Below are 20,472 nucleotides of genomic sequence, written 5' to 3'. Positions count from 1 at the left end.
GTCAATTTAGCTAAGGGCTTGTTGAATTTGTTGAACTTTTCAAAGAATAAACATTGTTTTCATGGATTTTCTCCTTTGTTTTTCTGTTCTTTATTTTAAATCTCTGATTCAATCTTTATTATTTACTTTCTTCTGCTAGCTTGGATTTATTTTTTTCTTTTTTTCCTACTAGTTTCTTACATTGCAAAATTAGGCTGTTGATTTGAGACCTTTCTTATTTTTTTAATGTAAGATTTGTAGCTATACATTTCCCTCTTAGCATTGCTTTTGCTGCATCCTCTATGTTTTGGTAGATTGTGGTTGGGTTTTCATCATTTCTAAGGATTTTCTGATTTCCCTTTTGAGCTCCTTGACTCATTGGTTCATCTGATTCATTGGTTCATTGATTCATTAAGAGTGCATTAGTTTCTATAAATTTTGAAATTTTCCTATTTTTCTTCTGTTATTGATTTCTAACACCATCACGTTGTGGTAAGAGAAGATACTTTGCATGATCTCTATGTCTTTTAACCTATTGAGTCTTAATTTATGGCCTAACATATGGTCAATGCTGAAAAATATCCCATATGCACTTGAGAAGAATGTATAATCTGTTTTATTGGGTAGAGTGCTCTGTATATGTCAGACTTAGTTTGCTCATCATGTTGTTCAAGTCTTTTCTTTCCTTACTTAACTTCTGTCTCACTGTTCTATCCATTATTGAGAATGGAATATTAAAGTCTTCAGCCATTATTATAGAACTATCTATTTCTCCCTTCAATTCTGTAACTTTTTATTTCACTCATTTTGATGGTATGTTATTAGGTACACAAATGTTTATAGTTGTATCTTCTTGCTTTATTGAACTTTTTTTTTTAGTATGTAATGTCCTTCTTTGTACCTTATAAACTATTTTTTTAAAAGATTTTATTTATTTATTTGACAGAGATCACAAGTAGGCAGAGAGGCAGACAGAAAGATAGAGGGGGAAGCAGGCTCCCTGCTGAGCAGAGAGCCCGATGTGGGGCTCGATCTCAGGACCTGAGATCATGACCTGAGCTGAAGTCAGAGAGGCTTTAACCCACTGAGCCACCCAGGCGTCCCTATAAACTATTTTTTGACTTAAAGTTTATTCTGTCTGATATTAGTATAGCTAACCTGCTCTCTTTTAATTATTATTTGCATGGAATATATTTTTCCATCTTTTCACTTTCAACCTATTTGTATCTTTGGATCTATGATGATTCTCTTGTACAGCATCTGGTGGGATTATAGTTTTTGTTCATTTTCCCTCATTCTATCAATCTCTGTCTTTTAACTGGAGAGTTTAATCCATGTACATTTAAAGTAACTATTAATACAGAGGGACTTGTGCTGTTTTGCTGTTTGTTTTCTATATGCTTTTTAGTACTTTGTCCTCATTTTCTGAAGTACTATCTTCTTTTGTGTTTAGTTTTATTTTTGTAGTGAAATATTTAAATTCCCTTGTCATGTCCTTTTATGTATATTCTATAACTATTTCTTTGTAGTTTCCATGGGGATTACATCTAAAAATCCTAAAATTTTAACACTACAATATGAATTTCTGCCAACTTAATTTCAATAACATACAAAAACTCTGCTCCTTTACAGCCCCTTCTCTATCCCGTTCAGTTATTGATGTCACAAAATTACATCTTTATACATTATGTGCCCAAAAATATAAACAATAATTGTTTTTTAAAAATATGTTAGTTTTTAAATTATGCAAAAAACCCCAATGAAATGTGGAGTTATAAGCCAAAGTTACAATAATAGTTTTTAGAATAATATTTTTAATGTCTTTTTAAGCATGTAGAAAACAAAAAATGAATTACAGTCTGTTGTTACAATAATAATAGATTTTATAATTGGCCATTTATTTACCTTTACTGAGATTTTTATTTCTATATAAAGTCTTGAGTTACTGTCTAGTATTCTTTTATTTCAACCTACAGGACTCCCTTTAGCAGATCTTGCAAATAACACATTTCATCAACTTTTGTTTATCTGGGAATGTCTTAATTTCTCCTTCACTGTTTGAAGGCCACTTTCGACAGATATAGGATTCTTTGTTGTCAGTTTTTTTTTTTCTTTTAGTGTCTTGAATATTTCAAATCATTGTCTTCTGGCCTCTAAAATTTTTGACGAAAAGTCTCTGATACTCTTATTGAACATCTGTTATATGTGGCAACTTTCTTCTTTCTTGCTGCTCTTAAGATTGTCTTTGTCTTTAGACATTTTGATTATAATGTGTCTTTGTGTGGATCTCTTTGAATTCATCCTATTGGAATTTGGTGAGCTTTTTGTGGTTTACAGTCGTATCTTTCATCCAACTTGGGAACTTTTAGCCATTAATCTCTCTGCCCTTTCTCTTGTCTTTTTCTTCTGGGATGCCTACAATGTGCATGTTGGTCTCCTGAGTGGTGTCTCATAAGTCTCATAAGCTCTCTTCATTTTTAATTCCATCTTTTCTCTTTCTGTTTCTCAGGCTTGATAATTTCCATTGTCCTACATTCGAGTTAATAGATTCTTTCTCCTGCTTGCTTATATCTGCCTTTGACTCATTTTAGTAAATTTTTAAATTTGAATAATTGTACTTTTCAGCTCTTGAATTTCTTTTTTATTTCTTTCTAGGGTTTTCTATTCTCCTTATTAATATTTTCGTTTTGTTTCTAGATCATTTTATTGACTTTCTTCACATTCTGTTTTTTGTACTTTGAACATCTTTCAGAAAGTTGTTCAGAATCTTTGTCTAGTAGGCCCACCATCTGGTATCTTTCAGAAGCAGTTGGTTTACTTTTTATTGATTTACTTTTTCCTTTGAATGGTCCACACTTCCCTGTTTCTTTGTATGCCTTATAGTTTTTGAAAACTGGACATTTGAATTTAATAATGTGGCAATGATGATAATCAGATTCTCCCCCTTCCTCAGGCTTTGCTATTTTTATTTTGTTTTGTTTTAATTGCTGTAGCCTGTCTCTGTGCCAGAGATCATCGTGAGGTATAAATTTAGGGTCTTCTCTGGTCTTTTCTGAGCCTGCACATTTCCTTGAACTTGCATGATGATTTTCTAATTTACCTGGTAAATGTAGTTGTTTTTTAATGTCCTGGTCTTGAATGTCTGACTCTCAGAAAGGGTAAAATGAAGGGGGAGAAAAGGCACTGACTCTTTAAATCTTAACCCTGGAAATTGTTTTGGCCTGAGGGAATGTAACTTACAACCCTGAGGAGGAAGAAATGCCGCCTACATTTGTGCATGTACCTCAGTGACCAGAAGCAGATAACAGTGTCAGAACACAGATCCTCGTAATTTGAAGGACAGGGTCCTCCTTATTGTCCATCTCACTTCCATAGGCTATTTGCAAGCTACCCCAGAATCATGTGCAGGGCTGCCTACCACAGAGCTGGTGACTGGAGAACGGCTAGTTGTTGCTAAGCTAAAAGCTGAAATAAACTAAAATTAACTAATCTTCTCCTGAAAGTTGAGTTCCAAAATAGCTATATCAGACAGATTCTGCCAGCACAATTGTTATCTAGGTGGGAAGGCAGGTTCTTGGTGCTTCCTACTCCACCAGCTTCCCATAATCCTTTGTTTACATGCCATATAAAAAAAATAGGGCTATGATGTAGATTATGAATATAAGTATTAAATAAATTCTTATGAAGCTATGATTAACTTAGTAACAAGAACATTATCAATTCCTTTGAGGATATTTGAGTGGCCTGAATTCTGTCCTTTTGTTTCCTCCTCAGGAGTTAACTATCTGCCTACATTTTTGCTTTTATAATTCCTTTACTTTTCAAGTAATTTTCCACATAACTAAGCATCACTATAAAATGCATTCCTCAGATTTACATGTTTTTGAGCTTAATTGTTTATCCCTACTGAAAACAGTAAAATCTTTACTTCATATCATACACCAAAATCAGTCTCTTCACTTTTTAATTCTTATCAATCTGATTTCTGTTCTGTTCATTTTATGAAAAGAGATCTTGATGTAATCTCCAGTGACCCCCATTTTGACAAATCCAGTGGCCATTTTCCTCATTATTCCTACTCAGCTTCTCAGCACTATTTATTGTAGTAAATGTTTCTTTTCCTCAAAGTAGTCTTCCCTTTTGTCTTCTGTGATACTGCACTCTTCTTGTCATTCCTCTTCCATGGCCTTTTCTGCTCAGTCTCCTTCCTTGGCATTTCCTTTTCTATCTAATTTTTAAAGTTTAGAGTTCCTCAGAACTCAGTCCTAGGCCTCTCTCTCTTATCTCTTTATGTTCTTTCCTTAGGTCAACTTATCCATGCCCATGGATTTATATATCACTACCGACTAATGACTTCCAAATTTGTATTTTGAACCTAGTGTTCACCTTGGACCTCAAAATTCATACATAAATTTATATATATTTCTGCTTGATGTATAGTTGGTATCTCACATGCACTTCAAAATTAACAACACTGCAACGAAGCACATAAATTTTTGTGAAATTCCTCATTTTCTATTCTTACCTATCTCAATAATCAACTTAGTTGTTCAAGCCAGAAACCTAGGAGTTATATTTTACTCTGTGTACTTTCACTCACTATACCCAATTCAAAAAATTTCCCCACATTCAGTCTTCAAAATGTATCTTAAATTGTTCTGCTTTTTACCATCTCTACTACCAGCAGCTTGCTCCAGGTTATTGGGATCTATTGCCTGGCTTACCACATCATCCTCCTAACTGATTCTCCTGCTCTATCCTAGCTACACTTCAATACATTCTCTATAAATCATCAACAGAAGTCGTTCTCTAAACATAAATCTAACCATAATACTCCCTCACTTAATACAGTTTCTTATAATTAAAATAAAATCCATACTCCTAATCATGGCAGACATGGTCCCGAATGCCCTCTGCTTACTCTTCATTTTGTTTTTGAGTCATGCTCTCCTTTGCTTACTATGTTTCAGAAACTTTGGCTTATTCTCTGTTCCTAGAACAGAGCCTGCTTTTTCCCATCTCAGAGCCTGCCCATGTCTTGCTCCCTGTGATCTGAATGCTCTCCCCAATCTCTTCAGATAGTTAGTATTTTCTTTTTCTTTAAATCTCACCTGAAGGTAGCTTTCTTAGATAGACTTTAGTGATCATTCCATTCAAGGAGCTTCCTCTCCCCATTTACTTTTAAGGCCACTCCTTATAACCTCTTCCCACCATTATCTCTGAATTAGTTTCTGTGGCTATTATAATAAATTACCACATACTGAGGAGCTTAAAACAGAAATATATTTTTATAGAGTTCTAGAGGCCAGAAGTCCCACATCAAGGTATTGGTAGTGCTTACTTTTTTGGGAGATCTAGGGACTCATTTTGTCTTCCAGCTTTTGGTTGCTATTGGCATCCCTTAACTTGTGGCCACATCACTCCAAACTCTGCCTCTGTGGTCACATTGCCTCTTCTTTTCTGTGTTATCTCTTTTGCCTTTCACCTGTAAAGATACTTGTGAGACTTTTAGAGCCCACTCAGGTCCAGAGTAATCTCCTCAACTCAAAATTCTTTCATCATGTCTGTAAATGTCATTTTTCCAAATAAGATAACATTTACAATTCCTAGACATTAGGATTTGATATCTTTGGGTGACTGTTATTCATCCTGCTATATTCTGTTTCATGACTTTCTGATTATCAGATTCAGAATGCTTTTTTTAACATATATTAAATTTTACATTTTTTTAATATGTTTATTGTCAATTTTCCTTAGACCAGCACTATCCAGTAAAAATATAATGAGAGCCACCTATAATTGTAAAATGTTCTAGTATCCATGTTAAATGGATTAATTATTAATTCGTTAAATTAATTATAATTATGAAATTAACTTTAATATATATTTTATTTAACTCAGTACATCCAAAATATTATTTAAACATGTCAATATCAGAATTATTACTGAATATATATCATTCTGAATAATTCTGAAATTATTAGTGAATATGTATTATTATACATACATATGTATATTTACTTTTTTTTAAAGACTTTATTTTTTTATTTGACAGACAGAGATCATTAGTAGGCAGAGAGGCAGGCAGAGAGAGAGGGGGAGAAGCAGGCTCCCTGCTGAGCAGAGAGCCCGATGCAGGGCTGGATCCCAGGACCCTGAGATCATGACCTGAGCCGAAGGCAGAGGCCTAACCCATTGAGCCACCCAGGCACCCCTGTATATTTACTTATTGAATGAATAGTTATTATATGAGTAAAATGAGACCAGCAAAATGTCATGCCAAGCTGTATAGCAATTTCCTTAACATCAAAATAGATATATATTTTCAGAGTCACATTTATGAAACTTTTTTACATGTCTCTAAACCAACTTACATTTTTGCTTGCACTATTTCTCTGGATGACAAATTGTACAAGTTTGCATTCTTTAAGAATATTTTATTTAATTTTTAAGGACATTTGTAAATGTTTAATATTCTGGGATTTGGTGAAATGGATCTTAATACATATTTATTATAATAATTTTCTTAGTTATGGTGAATTCTATTAACCAGAATTGCTGTGGAATTCATCCTCTTAAATATTTATTTTCACATAATATTTTAGATTTGAGCAGTGGGGAAATAACACAGTAGCTCATAGAGAAATTAGAACGGTAATGAAATTTAATCTATAATAGTTTATACATCATTTTGAACTGACTAATATTAGGCAAAGCATGCATATTCTATTAAAATAGTAAAAGTTATTGAGGGCAAAATTTTATTTAATATTAAAATATAAAACCTCCTTAATCACTGAAAAGAATCCTCAGAAGTGGAAAGAAAAACTCTATATCAACTTAAACATTTCAGGACAACCAATTTCACTAATTTAAAACAACTTCCAGAGCTAAGGATCCAAGCAAATGAGCCATTTTCTTTAAAAATTCTGACTCATCTTGGGAGCATTAAAATTAATAGAACTTATGATCTTGAGTTCTACTCATTTGTGAATGTGTTTTCAGTAAGTACACATAATTGGGGTTGGGATCTGACAGTCCCTTATATATATAACCACCATGAATACACATAGAGTTTTACATATTTCAAGGGGTTTGATTCATGATTTTATAAAATGAACACACCCATGAAATGAGCTAATGCAGAAAACAAATCTTATTGCAGACCAGTGGGATAGTCTATCCTTATAAAACATTGGGATTAAAAGTACTAAGGCAATATTTTGGCCCAAAGCCTGAATCCTTTCTATAGAATTCTGGGGGCAGAGAAGGTGATAAATGGGGTACAGTGAAGGGAAGGTTGATGGAGTCACGGAAGTCTTGTGATCACATTTTGCAAAGATCTCATGGATGAGCAGGTCAGTGCTTCATTTCTTAGAGGCAAATTTTTAGCCTTGGTTATTGCCAAATCTTTTCTAGGCATTTTTTATTTTACTTTCTATCAAAGTTTATTTTCCCCAGTTCTTGTCCACTATAGTTTCTGATACCTTCCTCCAGGAGGCTCAGATTCTGAGCCAGATCTGATGAAGGTAGGAGAAATATTCTAAGCTTTAACCATACCAGTCAATGGTGTCGGAATTTAATTGTATTGGTCCAGAATTGTTTGTTGTTGTGTCTAGAAGGAGCTCAAAGTGTTGAACAAGCTTACACAACTGGCACTTTCATCATTAGTTGTCCTGCTTCATACTCTGGTTCCCTAGAGGTGGATATATCTTAATTAAAACAAAAGACAAACAACAATAACAAAAACACTAAAATTATTTCTCCAAGTTTAATTCTTCTGGTCTTCAGTTTGTAACTCTATGGTTTTTATAGTTAGTAATTTATGAAAGTCATATCTAATAACTTGTAAGTGTTGACATCAAAGGATGAGAAGTAGATAGTGACTGCTTTAAGAATTGTATAAGTTTCTGAGTAATAACGTTAACATTTAACAAATATCTTAGATTTTGAAGTTACTATGATGTCTAAGCATGTTTATAAAAATTTAGTGTGTTTATGAAGATTTTTTACTAAGAATTTTAGTACTTTCAGTATTTACTTATATCATCAAAGATTTAAAAGTTTTAAGAACTGTGTAATGCTTAACCCTAAGAACTTCTGAGAATATGTAAAAGAAATGCTAATGTAACTTCAAATACATCAAGACTCAAACATGAAAGTCCATCACACTGAAGAAAAACATCTATAAAGAAATAAAAATGTCTGAAAATGAGAAGAGAAAAACTCTATAGGACCAAAGAAATAAAAAAACACATATCAATGATCATAAACTGTAATCATGTAGAAGAACATAATCCAGTTAATTTGTGTTAAAGGTGATTTTATTACATATAATATATTATATATATATATATACACATATACATATAATACATATTATGGTATATATTATATTATATTATATACCTTATAATAATATAATAAATATGTTACCCCGAAATAAACCTAGATCATTGTTGTATGTATATTACATATTCAGAAGAATATAGTTTCTCATAGTTTTAGCTGTTTCAATGTCATACAGAATGGCATAGCACCATTTATAATTCCTAGGGACAGACTGTTGACTTCATCTATTTTTACCTTTTAAAAACCAATGACTTTGAACAATTCAAAAGTTTGATTATTGGACTTAGATACTGTATCTAAGAAAAATTATATATTTAATTATCCTGACAATAAACTTTATGAATATGTAACTAAAATACATTCACATTTTATGAATAATTATTAGGATCTGTAAGAATAATGAATATTCTGTCAGGTCAGCTGAATTTCCATAAATTTCATCAGCTTTTTGATTTCAAGATATGCTTTATAATTATGCTTTATGTATGCTATATATATGTGTGTGTATATGTATATATATATATATATATATATATATATAAACGCTTTATAATTATGAAACTCATGGAAGCTAGTTAAAATTTGTGTATTGTGTCCTTTTCCATTACTTCATCTAAGCTCTCACAAAATTAGACCTCCTTGGAAGATGACATCTGCAGGAAGTAGGTTCAAATTGACCAGATTTCTTTGGATGCTGTTCATTCTACTATTGACTGCTCTAGACTTGGACTAACCCCAAAACTGAATCAGCTTTTTTTTTTTTTTAAAGATTTTATTTATTTGTTTGACAGACAGAGATCACAGGTAGGCAGAGAGAGAGAGGAAGGGAAGCAGGCTCCCCACTGAGCAGAGAGCCCGACTCGGGCTTAATCCCAGGACCCTGGGATCACTACCCGAGCGGAAGGCAGAAGCTTTAACCCACTGAGTCACCCACAGTGAGAGAGGGAACACAAGCAGGGGGAGTGGAAGTGGGAGAAACAGGCTTCCCGTCCAGCAGGGATCCCAATGCGGGGCTGGATCCCAGGACTCTGGGATCATGACCTGAGCCAAAGGCAAACGCCAATTGACTGAGCCACCCAGGCGCCCCCTGGATGGGCTTTATTAGCTCTCACATTCTGTTATGTTTTCTGCTCATTCATCTCCCCTCTAGCATATATTAATTAGGCAGTGAATAAGACAAAGAATAATACTTGTGTTCTTAGAGATTCATCTACTGTCACTAAACTGCATTCCCAAGCCAGCCACTTGGAATCTCTCTGCGTATCTCAAAACATACTGCAAAATTCTCAAGACTCTCAAACGCCATTTAATTTCCATTCATTTAAATATTGTACAGAATGGAGTTCTTCTGAAAGGAGTAAAGGGGGTTTTGTTTAATCAAATAAGTAACAGTTGGGTGTTAGGATTCCCCAAAGCCTAACAATTTAAGTGGCAAATCTACCCAAAAGCACCATAGTTGAGATCCATTTATTTTCAGGAGGAGAATTGATAAGCTTCTTTGCCTCTAGTTTTACCACTCCCAGTTAGTCTGCTGATAGGGTATCATGTCTCAGCCACCCTTCTGGTAGTGCACATTTTGGAAGGGACCATAGGGTTCACAGAAGAATCAGCACAAACCTCTGCCTATAGAAGCTTCCCTGCTTCCCTAAGATGGTAGGTTAGCAATAGATTTAGACATAGGTTGAAAAGGGGGCCTTTAAACTTGCTTTAAGGTTTTACAGATTGTAAAGTAACATGTTCATTAGATGTCTTCACTCCCTTCTGTTGTCTTATCTTATGCCTTGCAAAAAGGGCAAGTTAAGGTGGAGGGTGAGGTGAACCTCTCTCAATATAATATATTATTATCAAAATAATTTTTTAGAATTTTGAATGCTTTTACACTCTGATTTCTATAACTCAATATGGCATGTTGGAACACCTGTGTCAAAATATCGTGGCATTCAATTACATGAAAATGTCTTTCTTTGGCCATCAGTGACCTCAGTATCACCTCACTTTGAATATTGATTGGGGAGAGAATGTTGGTACTGTTAAAGATCACTTTATAAATCTACTAAAAGAAATAAGGGAAAAGAAAAGTGTTTGGAACTTGTTACCAGAATATATTTATTCACCTGCCTTTGGCCTTGTATCTTACTGCTGCCCTGCATAGGCCTCGGTAACTGCTACCAGCAGTTTCTGATTCATCAAAGATATCACCCCAGGGAGAATTATTTACACATGGAAATTGTTTGGAAATTAGGTGTCACCAAGAGGCTGCTGTGTATACTGTGGTGACATGTATGTAAATATATCAGTTCATATTGAATAAATGTTAAATACAATTTTGTGTGAGTGGTCAATAGAGCTGGCCATAGACCAGGGTTTCATGAAATAGAAGAGGCCCTAAGAGGCAGAAAGTGGTGTCAAATAACTTGTTTCTAAATTTGAACTCAAATTCTTTTACAACATCTTCGATAACTGGTAAGGCACATCAAGTGACCAGGAATGCCCCCTCACAAGATAGAATACTCCATTTCCAGTTGATTCTAACTCAAGCCTTTGCTTATTTTGACTGCAGTCTACCTGCCTGATTTTTCTTCAAGTACTAGCATAGCTTTCTGCAACCACAAGTTGAGACTAACCCATTTTCCCCATAGCGACTTGGAAGATTATTTGAAGACAGATATAAATGATCTCTATTTTTTGGCTTAAATTAAATCTTACCTTTAGTTTGTAACACTGGGGGGTAGATAGAATACTTGTGTTTTGAGACTAACTAAAAGAAATGCTAATGATGTAACTGATAACAACATTGTATGTTAACTATACTGAATTTAAAAAAACTTATTCAAAAAGGTGTATGAGCCCCTATGTTTATTGAAACATTATTTACAATAGCCAAGACTAGAAGGAACCCAAGTGTTTGTCCACTGAAAGATGAATTGATAAAGAAGATATGGTATATATATGCAGTGAAACATTACTCAGGTATAAAAGGGAATGTTATGTTGCCATTTACAACAATATAGATGGATCTAGAGGGTCCATTGCGTGTTATGCTATGTGAAGTATGTCAGACAGAGAAAGACAAATACCCTATGACTTCATTTATATGCAGAATGTTAAAAACAAAACAAATGAACAACCCCTGCCCCAAACCCAAACAGACTATAGAGAATCAACTGGTGTTTGCCCTAGGGGAGAATGGACAAAAGGTACAAACTGGGGTGCCTGAGTGGCTCAGTTGTTTAAGTGGCAGACTTTTTATTTTTGGCTCAGGTCATGATCTCAGGATCCCGAGATGGAGTCCCACGTTAGACTCCCTGCTTAGCAGGGAATCTGCTTGAGGATTATCTCTTTCCCTTTCCCCATGCTCTCTCTTTCTAAAATAAATAAATAAATCTTTTTAAAAAACATAAAAAAAAAAGAGATACAAACTTCCAGTTATAAAAGAGGTGGAAGGTAAGTCTAAGAGGTGAAAAATATCACATAAAGAAATTAGTCAATAAATAATAATGTTTTATGGTGACAGATGGTGACTACATGTATCATGGTGAGGACCGAGTAAGGTATAGAATTGTTAAATAAATATGTTGTACACATGAAAAAAAGATGCTAATGAAAATTATAGGGTAAATCAAATACTTCAAGACTCAAAAATAAATGATAGAATCCTGGTATTGATCAAGCAAATACCATGATTTTGACTTTTCTTGAAATTCACCAATCTATCCATCACAGCACAAAGCCACAAGGATGTTTGAAATCAGTGTTTGACATCACATCAGTGATTATTTGTAAAATTGCTGATGTGTGTAGATTCTCAGAACATAAAGCTTGATTTATAACTAGTTAAATGTCTCATGCTCATGGACAAAGAACTTTCAAACAATAAGCAAACGTTTAGGAGACACCTGCAGCTCCAGAGAAATGTGAGGTTTTTGAAAGGTAGATTTCAAATATATTATTCTGACAGTTTAAAATAATTTAAAAATTGACAAACAATTAGTGGAACATTATTTATATATTTCTAACTTCATTATAATTTTACAGTAAAAGAATTGTGAATTCTATCCATTTTAATAGAAAATACTCAGTTAAAAATACATACTATATTCTAGATATTTTTATTGATTTCTTCTTTCTGAAAATCTCATTTTTTATCTGTTTTATTATCTGAGTTAAAATTCCTGAGGCTCTTCCTTAATCTTTTATGCCTTAATGTTGAGATTAAGGAAATCCTTCTTGAAATTATGATGACAGTAAGCTATCTGAAATATTTATCAAACATAATCATAATCTCCTATTATGCAAATTTCAATTTAATAACTAAGGCTTATTTTAGAAAGAAAAGAACAGGATTAACTTTTCTTCTGAAGAGAAACAAGAAGAAAATATGTGTAATTTATTTATAAGTGATACATATACTTATATATATTTACTGCTACTATAATTTACCGTTACTCTCTGAGTTCTTAAAGTTACCAAAGAGTTGCAGTGAAAATAATTGCAGGAAAACTGGAGAGAAAAATTCAATATTTTGAGATGATGAACTGAAAATGTTTTATTCTTAGCTATTTATAAGGAGGAGTAAATTACTTTCAGACAGTTGAACATATATTTCAAATTTTCACAGACTGAATTAGGGGACATTTTTGATAACAGTTTAATCTCTTGAAAGGAAGTTGTGATGCTCAAATAAAAGTTTATAATATCTGTTTTTTGCTCAAAATTTGTTTACAACAACAAAATGTTATTTTAATGGTATTTACCATATCTTCTCTTGTGGGATACTCTTTGTATATATGTGTAACATTATTTTCTTTAGGTGGGGTCTGTGTCTTATCCATATTTTAATTATATCTTAGGCTGAGTATATGGTAGGCACTCACTCAATGTGATTTCTATTTCCATAAGCTTTTGTATTGCTATTAAGTTATAATTTCAATATGTTTTTAATGTGTGCCCTAAATAATTATCAAAGATAGACTGTCTGTTACAATACACATTTATTTAACTTGAAAATAATTTTAAATGACACATGCATTCCAGTTTTCAGAATTCATCAGAGTTCTCCAAAAGAGAATGCTTCAGAATGTGTTCAACTCATAGTTGTATTCTGCACACATGAAAGAGGTGGTGGGGGACTAAAGTTAAATACCAAACCCATTAAGTGTGCATGTATTGGTATGAGAATATAGGCAGAATACAATATATTTTCTTCTTCTAAGCTAAGTTAAGAAGAAATTTGAAATCATATGTCATCTTTAATATTATAAGACTTGTAAAACCATTTCTTAATTTGGCACCATTAGCAGCCTGATTGGAGGCCACAGTGTTTGCCCAACCAGATCCAGTGAATTGGGAATCAGAGTGAATTAGTATTAAGATAGCAACATATGAGGAGAGCTGTATTACAGAAATCATACCAACAAATGTCAGAGTTGCTATACTAAATAATACTTGGAAGTGATGGTATAGATATATTCATAACAATGATGGGGGCTGGTTTTTATCTAGATTAATTGATAAAAACAGATTTAAGGAAGTAGCAAAATTTTAATTCAATGAAATAAATGGCAAAAATCATTGAACTGGATCTTTTTCATAATCGATGTAATTTTGGGTTTTAAATAATATAGTACATGCTATTCATGAATGGATACTTTATTGACAGCAGATATAATTCTACAGGCTGCTAAAACATTACACAATCATACAGTCTAAATGAGTATTGATTAGAGAACAGCTTCAGCCAGATTTATGCCACTCTACAGGAATACAGAAAACACAAATTTTTTAATGATCCGAAGACAAAGAACTATTTGAAAGGTTGTTGCACCAACCATTCCAAAAGAATCTGCAGAATCTTCTGCAATTTTGATGGCTCATTAGTTATTCCCAGATAAATCTTTTGCCAAAGGGAAGAACTATTCCCTTTAAGCAGAAAACTCAAAAGAGACAGTGAAACAAAAAATATACATATGAAATAAATGTGTGTATAAATAAATAGATTATGAAATAAGAGAAGTTATTTATGCAGCATTCTGGAACATGGAAGTGTTGGATCCTATAAAAAGGACCAAAAGATATACAATCATCACTGTCATGGAACTGACATGTTAGTGGTGGTGATAGTAGCATGATAAACTAATAAATGAATTGAGTAGTATAATTATTTATTTATTTCTAGAGGAGTCAGGTGCAGAGGGAGAGGAAGAGATTAAATCTTAAGCAGACTTCATGCCCACCATGGCCTGATGAGGTGCTCGATCCCACAATCCTGAGATCAAGGGCTGAGCTGAAATCAAATCAGACACTTAACTGACTGAGCCATTCTGGTGCCCCTGCATAATATATATAAAGTGGAAAGCTGTATAGGGAGTAAAATCAAGTAAGGAGGGATGATGAGAGTAAGGAATGGGGAAAAGGAGTAATAATAGTTGCTATATCACAAGGGATGGTCAGTGAAGCTCTAGTTGAAAAATGACATTGGGGCAAAGATGTGAAGGGGTTGAGAGAACCATATAGGTGTCTGGGGGAAGAGTGTTCTGGTTACAGGAAACAAGAGCAAAGGCTCTGAGACAGCAGTGTGCTTATCCTATTTGAGGAAACGTAAGTTGGTCAGAGTAGGAACAGAGTCAGAGAGGAGGGGGAGGAAAAAGATAACAAAGCAATAGAAGTAAGGAGACTGGGGCAGACCATGTGGGGCCTTATAGGCTATTTAATGACTTTGGTTTCTACTGTGAGTGAGATGGGGTACCATTGGAGAATTTTGAATAGAGGACTTAAATTTAGATGTAGGTCTTACTTTCCAATTTTAGTATTGAACTGTATTTTTCATTTGAAAATGGTCCTGTGATTTGTTTGTTTTGGTTAATGCACAGGTATGAATGTCCTTTATATGTGTAGTAAGATGAAAACAAATGTAGTAGGGATGTCTGGGTGGCTCAGTTGGATAAGAGTCTGCCTTCAGCTCAGGTCATGATCCCAGGGTCCTGGGATCAAGTCCCTCATCAGGCTCCTTACCCGAGGGAGAGCCTGCTTCCCCTTGCTCAATGGGGAGCCTGCTTCTCCCTCTGCCTACTGCTCTCCCTGCTTGTGTTCTTTCTCTCTGACAAATAAATAAGTAAAATCCTAAAAAAAGAAACAAAACAAAACAAAACAAAAAAAACAAAGGTGGGGGTGCCTGGGTGGCTTAGTTTGTTAAGGGACTGCCTTCAGCTCAGGTCTTGATCCTAGGGTCCTGGATCAAGCCAGGTGTCAGGTTCCCTGCTCATTGGAGAGTCTGCTTCTCCCTTTCCCTCTGCCCCTCCCTCTCCAAAACAAATAAATAACTAAATCTTAAAAAAACAAAAACAAATGTGAGTCTCTTAATCATAGGAATCAAACTAAGGGTTGCTGTAGAGGAGTGAAGGGATGGGGTAACTGGGTGATGGACATTGGGGAGGGTGCGTGTTGAAATGAGCACTGGGTATTATATAAGACTGATGAATCACAGACCTGTACCCGTGAAACAAAACATTATATGTTAATTAATTGAATTTAAATTAAAAAAAAACCCAAATGTGACTATAGTTGATATTGTCTTCTAAAGCAAGTGGCATGCTTCATATCTGTTGGGAAATAAATGTTTATATTGCTCTTCCATTTTCAGAAGGCATATAGAAGATAATTCTATTTGTGGAATACTGAGTTGGAAGTTGTCAGGCACTTTTTTTCCTCAGAAACATTTTATTTTTTAAACACTTCATGGAAGTACTCTTTCATTCTTTGTATTATATTTCAGCCATTATGTATTAAGTGGCCTTTAATAGGCTATCCTGGAAGCATTTATTGCATTATTTCTATGAAAATAATGTAATCTGATTTCCAAATCATTGGCCTATGTATAAACTTTAGGAACACAATTTATTAACAAACTGCCTTTATAAACAGGTACAAACAGGTAGATAATGTTAATGATTGACCTTCAGTACATCAAATAGTCTTAATAAATTTTTCACATAGGACAATCTTTCTCATGTCCTTTGAAATCACATTGGGGGTTTTGTATGCGATCTTTGCATACACAACGTAATTTTTCTTTTACTTTCTTTCTTTCTTTTTTTTAAAGATTTTATTTATTTATTTGTGAGGGAGAGAGAGGGAGAGAGAACGAGCACAGGCAGACAAAATGGCAGGCAGAGGCAGAGGGAGAAGCAGGCTCCCTGCCGTGCAAGGAGCCTGATGTGGGACTCGATCCCAGGACACCGGGATCGTGACCTGAGCCGAAGGGCGTCCCCAACGTAATTTTTCTTGATTGGGACTGAAATTTATACTGCTTCAGAGGTTTCATACTTAAACTAAAATCTACCCAGGGTAAAGCTTGGTTCATAGATATTAAAGAAAGCCCTCCCTACTCCCATTTTATATATGCCATCAATGAAAAATTGTTGGCGCCTTTTCTAGACATCGCAGTGAGGTGGGGGCCATCCTAGGCAGATGGGTTATGACTTTTGGGATAAAAAAGACAAGTGATGAATCATAACTTCTAAGGGCAGATGCTCTGGAATCAGGAAAGCTTGGATCCCACCTCTGCAGCTGATTAGCTGTGGGACTTTGGTCATGTTACTTAACCTCTTCTCTAGGATTCAGTTTCTTCATCTTCAAAATTAAGATTCTACCTATTTGAGTTCTAAGGATGATCAAAGGAAATAGTATTTGTAATGCCTTGTTTCTAGGGATGCCAGCTATTTAGTAGGTGTGGTAGATTAATTGCAAAAATGACCAAGAGTCTACACTCTTTCCTGTGTCTACACCCTTTTAAAATAGGACTTTGATGTTTCTCCCATCAGGGTATAGAGCCTATTTTTCACATCTTGAACCTATGATGGTCTTTTGATTTATCTTAGCCAATGTAATAGAGTGATTTCAAGCCTAGACCATAAGAGTCATTACATTCTTTTCCTCTTCCTCTTGGACCTGTCTGACACGAGAATAAGCTTCACCTAGACTCCTAGAGGATGAAGGAGCACATGGGACTGATCTGAGTTGTCTCATGTAATCCCATCCTAGATCAGCTAGACCACTGCTTACTTATCAGTCCAAAGATTGTCAAAACATAAGCTGGTTGTTGTTACTGTTTAAAGTGTAATTAATGTTCAATAATCTTCACATATTTAAAACATGATGAATTTGTATGTGTAGTTATATGAAAACAATATATATACAGCAATGAAACCATGACCATAATCAAGATAATAAATATATCTGTCACTCCCCCAAAGTTTTTTTGTGCTTCTTTGTTGTCCCCATCCCCAGGCAATTCCTGATCAACTTCTGTCACTTTAGATACATAAGAATTTTCTAGAATTATATGTAAATGGAATTACAGAGTAAAAATACTATTTTTTTTTGTTGGCCTCTTTTACCCAGCATAATTATTTTGAGATTTGTCTGTAATTCCCTATGTATATTACCAAGTAGTAGTCCATCTTATGACATACTGTAATTGTTTATCCACTCACTTGAGATGGATATCTGGGTCATTTTCAGCTTTTAGCTATTGCAACTAAAACTACTACAAATATTTGCATATAAGTCTTTTTATGGATATATGCTTTAATTTCTTTGGGGAAATACCTATGACTAAAATGGCTAGATCAAATGGAAGGTGAATGCTTAACTTTTTAAGAAATTGTGTAACTATTTTCCAGTGTGGTTTTGTCATTTTACATTCCCATCAGCAATGATGTTTGTTTCATATTTTTGCCAACTCTTGATATAGTTAGGCCTTTTATTTTCAGCCATTCTAAAATGTATGTAGAAGTATTTCATTGTTATGTTAATTGATATTTCACTAATGGACTAATGATGTTGAGCATTTTTTATGTATTTATTTACCATTGGTATACGTGTCTATTCAAATACCTTGTCCATTTAAAATTTTTGATTGCTTATATTTTTATTTATTTTTGAGAGTTCTTAATATATTCTGCATATAAGTTCTTTCATCGGCTATATGGTTTGCAAAAATTTATTCCCAATGTGGGTCTTATCTTTCATCCTCTTAACAGTCTCCTTTGAAGAGTAGAATTTTCATGAGGTTCAATTTATCAGATTTTCCTTTTATAGGTAATACTCTTGGTGTCATATAAGAAGCCTTTATTTAATCCAAAATCATGAAGATTTTCTCCTCCATTTTCTTCTAGAACTTGTCTAGTTTTGTTTTACATTTTGAGTTAATTTTTATATATGGTACAAGACATCGGATGAAGTTCTCCTTCTTTCTTCCCAATTCTAATGACATATTTTGGAAAAAACTATACTTTATTTGCTGAATTGTCTATGCACCTTTGCTGAAAATCATATTTGATATATTTGTGAGTCTGTCTCTGGATTTTTTATTCTATTCCATTGCCTCTCTTTATACCAATGCTATACTATTTTGGTAGTAGCTTTATAATAAATCTTGAAATCAGGTAATAGGAATTCTTCTGTTTTGTTCTTTTTATAAGTTGTTTATGTTATTCAAGAACCTTTGTATTTCTACATAAACTTTAGAGTAGATCTGTCAACTTCTACTAAAAAAGTTTGCTGGGTTTTTATAAGGATTGCATTGAACCTATAGACCAATTTAGGGAGAATTGACATCCTATCAATATTGAGTCTTCTGACCCATAGACATGTATTTCTATCTTTTTAGGCATCCTTTAGCTTCTCTGACAAGTGTTTTGTAGTTTTCAGTGTATAGGTCTGACATAACTTTTCTTGATTTTATTAATATTTTGCATTTTTGATAATATAAATGATATTTTAACATTTCAATTTCTGATTATAAATTCCTACAATATAGGAACAGAATTAATTTTTGTATATTGGTCTTTTATCCTGTAAACCTGCTAAGCCAGTTATTTGTTCCTGTAGCATTTCATATATTTCATCACATTTTCTACTTTTCTACTTTTTTACTACTCAGGCATTTTTACTTTTTCCTTTCCAATCCTACATGTCTTGTTTCTTTTTATTGTTTTATTTTACTAACAGGAATCTTCAGTGTAATGTTGTATACAGTATTAAAATGGACATCCTTGCCTTGTTTCTGATTTTAGGGGGAAAGCATTCAGTCTCTCTCCATTGAGTATTTGGATCTTGTAGGTTCTTCACAGGTACCTTTTATTAGGTTGAGAAAGTTACCTTCTATGTTTAGTTTGCTGAGAATCTTTAACTGAAATTATGCTATAAATATAAAATCATAAAAAAATTAAGAGAATAAGGATTGAAAAAGACAGCACGCTGTCACAAATCAAAAGAAAGCTGGGGTAGATATATTAATACTGAGGTTGATTTCAAAGCAAAGAATGTTACAAGGATAAAGAGAAATCATATCATCATAATAAAAGAGAAGTCATCAAAAGGACATAATAATTGCTAACATTTATAGACATGACAGGACTTTGAAATTTTTGAAGCGAAAATTGATTAAGCTGTAAGGAGAAATAGACAAATCCACAATTAATAGTCAGAGTTTATATACCTTTACCAATAACTGAGAATAACTACACAGAAAATCCTCAAGAAATAAGAGACTTAAAAGTACTATAAGCAACAAACAGTTAAAAAATCAAGTAAGCGGGGCGCCTGCGTGGCTCAGTGGGTTAAGCCTCTACCTTTATCTCGGGGTCCTGGGATCGAGCCCTGCATCGAGCCCTGCTTCCAGCTCTTGCTGGGTGGGGAGCCTGCTTCTCCTCACTCTGCCTGCCTCTCTGTCTGCTTGTGATCTCTCTCTCTGTCAAATAAATAAGTAAAAGCTTTTTTAAAAAAATCAAGTAAGCAAAAAGTTATTGTTACAAGAAAGTAGAATAGTGGTTTCTAGAAGCTGGGGGGAGGGGAAATGGGAATTGTTTAGTAGGTAGAGTTTCAGTTTTGCAAGATAAAAAGTTAAGGAGATTGGTTGCACAACAGTATAAATATACTTTTATTACTGAACTGTATACTTCGAAATGGTTAAGATGGTTAATTTTATGTTATGTGACTAAAAAATTTGACATCTGCTAATTAAGATTATAACCAATTTCCTATATAAAATGGCTAATGCATACTATATGATCAAAAAAAGATGTAATTTTTACAGTAACACCTAGAAATAAGCATAACAAAATATATGCAGGTCTTTAT

This window comes from Mustela putorius, unplaced genomic scaffold (genome assembly GCF_011764305.1).
Source record: "Mustela putorius furo isolate JIRA1106 unplaced genomic scaffold, ASM1176430v1.1 tig00000095_pilon_pilon_pilon, whole genome shotgun sequence".
Taxonomy (NCBI): Eukaryota; Metazoa; Chordata; class Mammalia; order Carnivora; family Mustelidae; genus Mustela; species Mustela putorius.
This window is presented reverse-complemented; position numbering follows the sequence as displayed.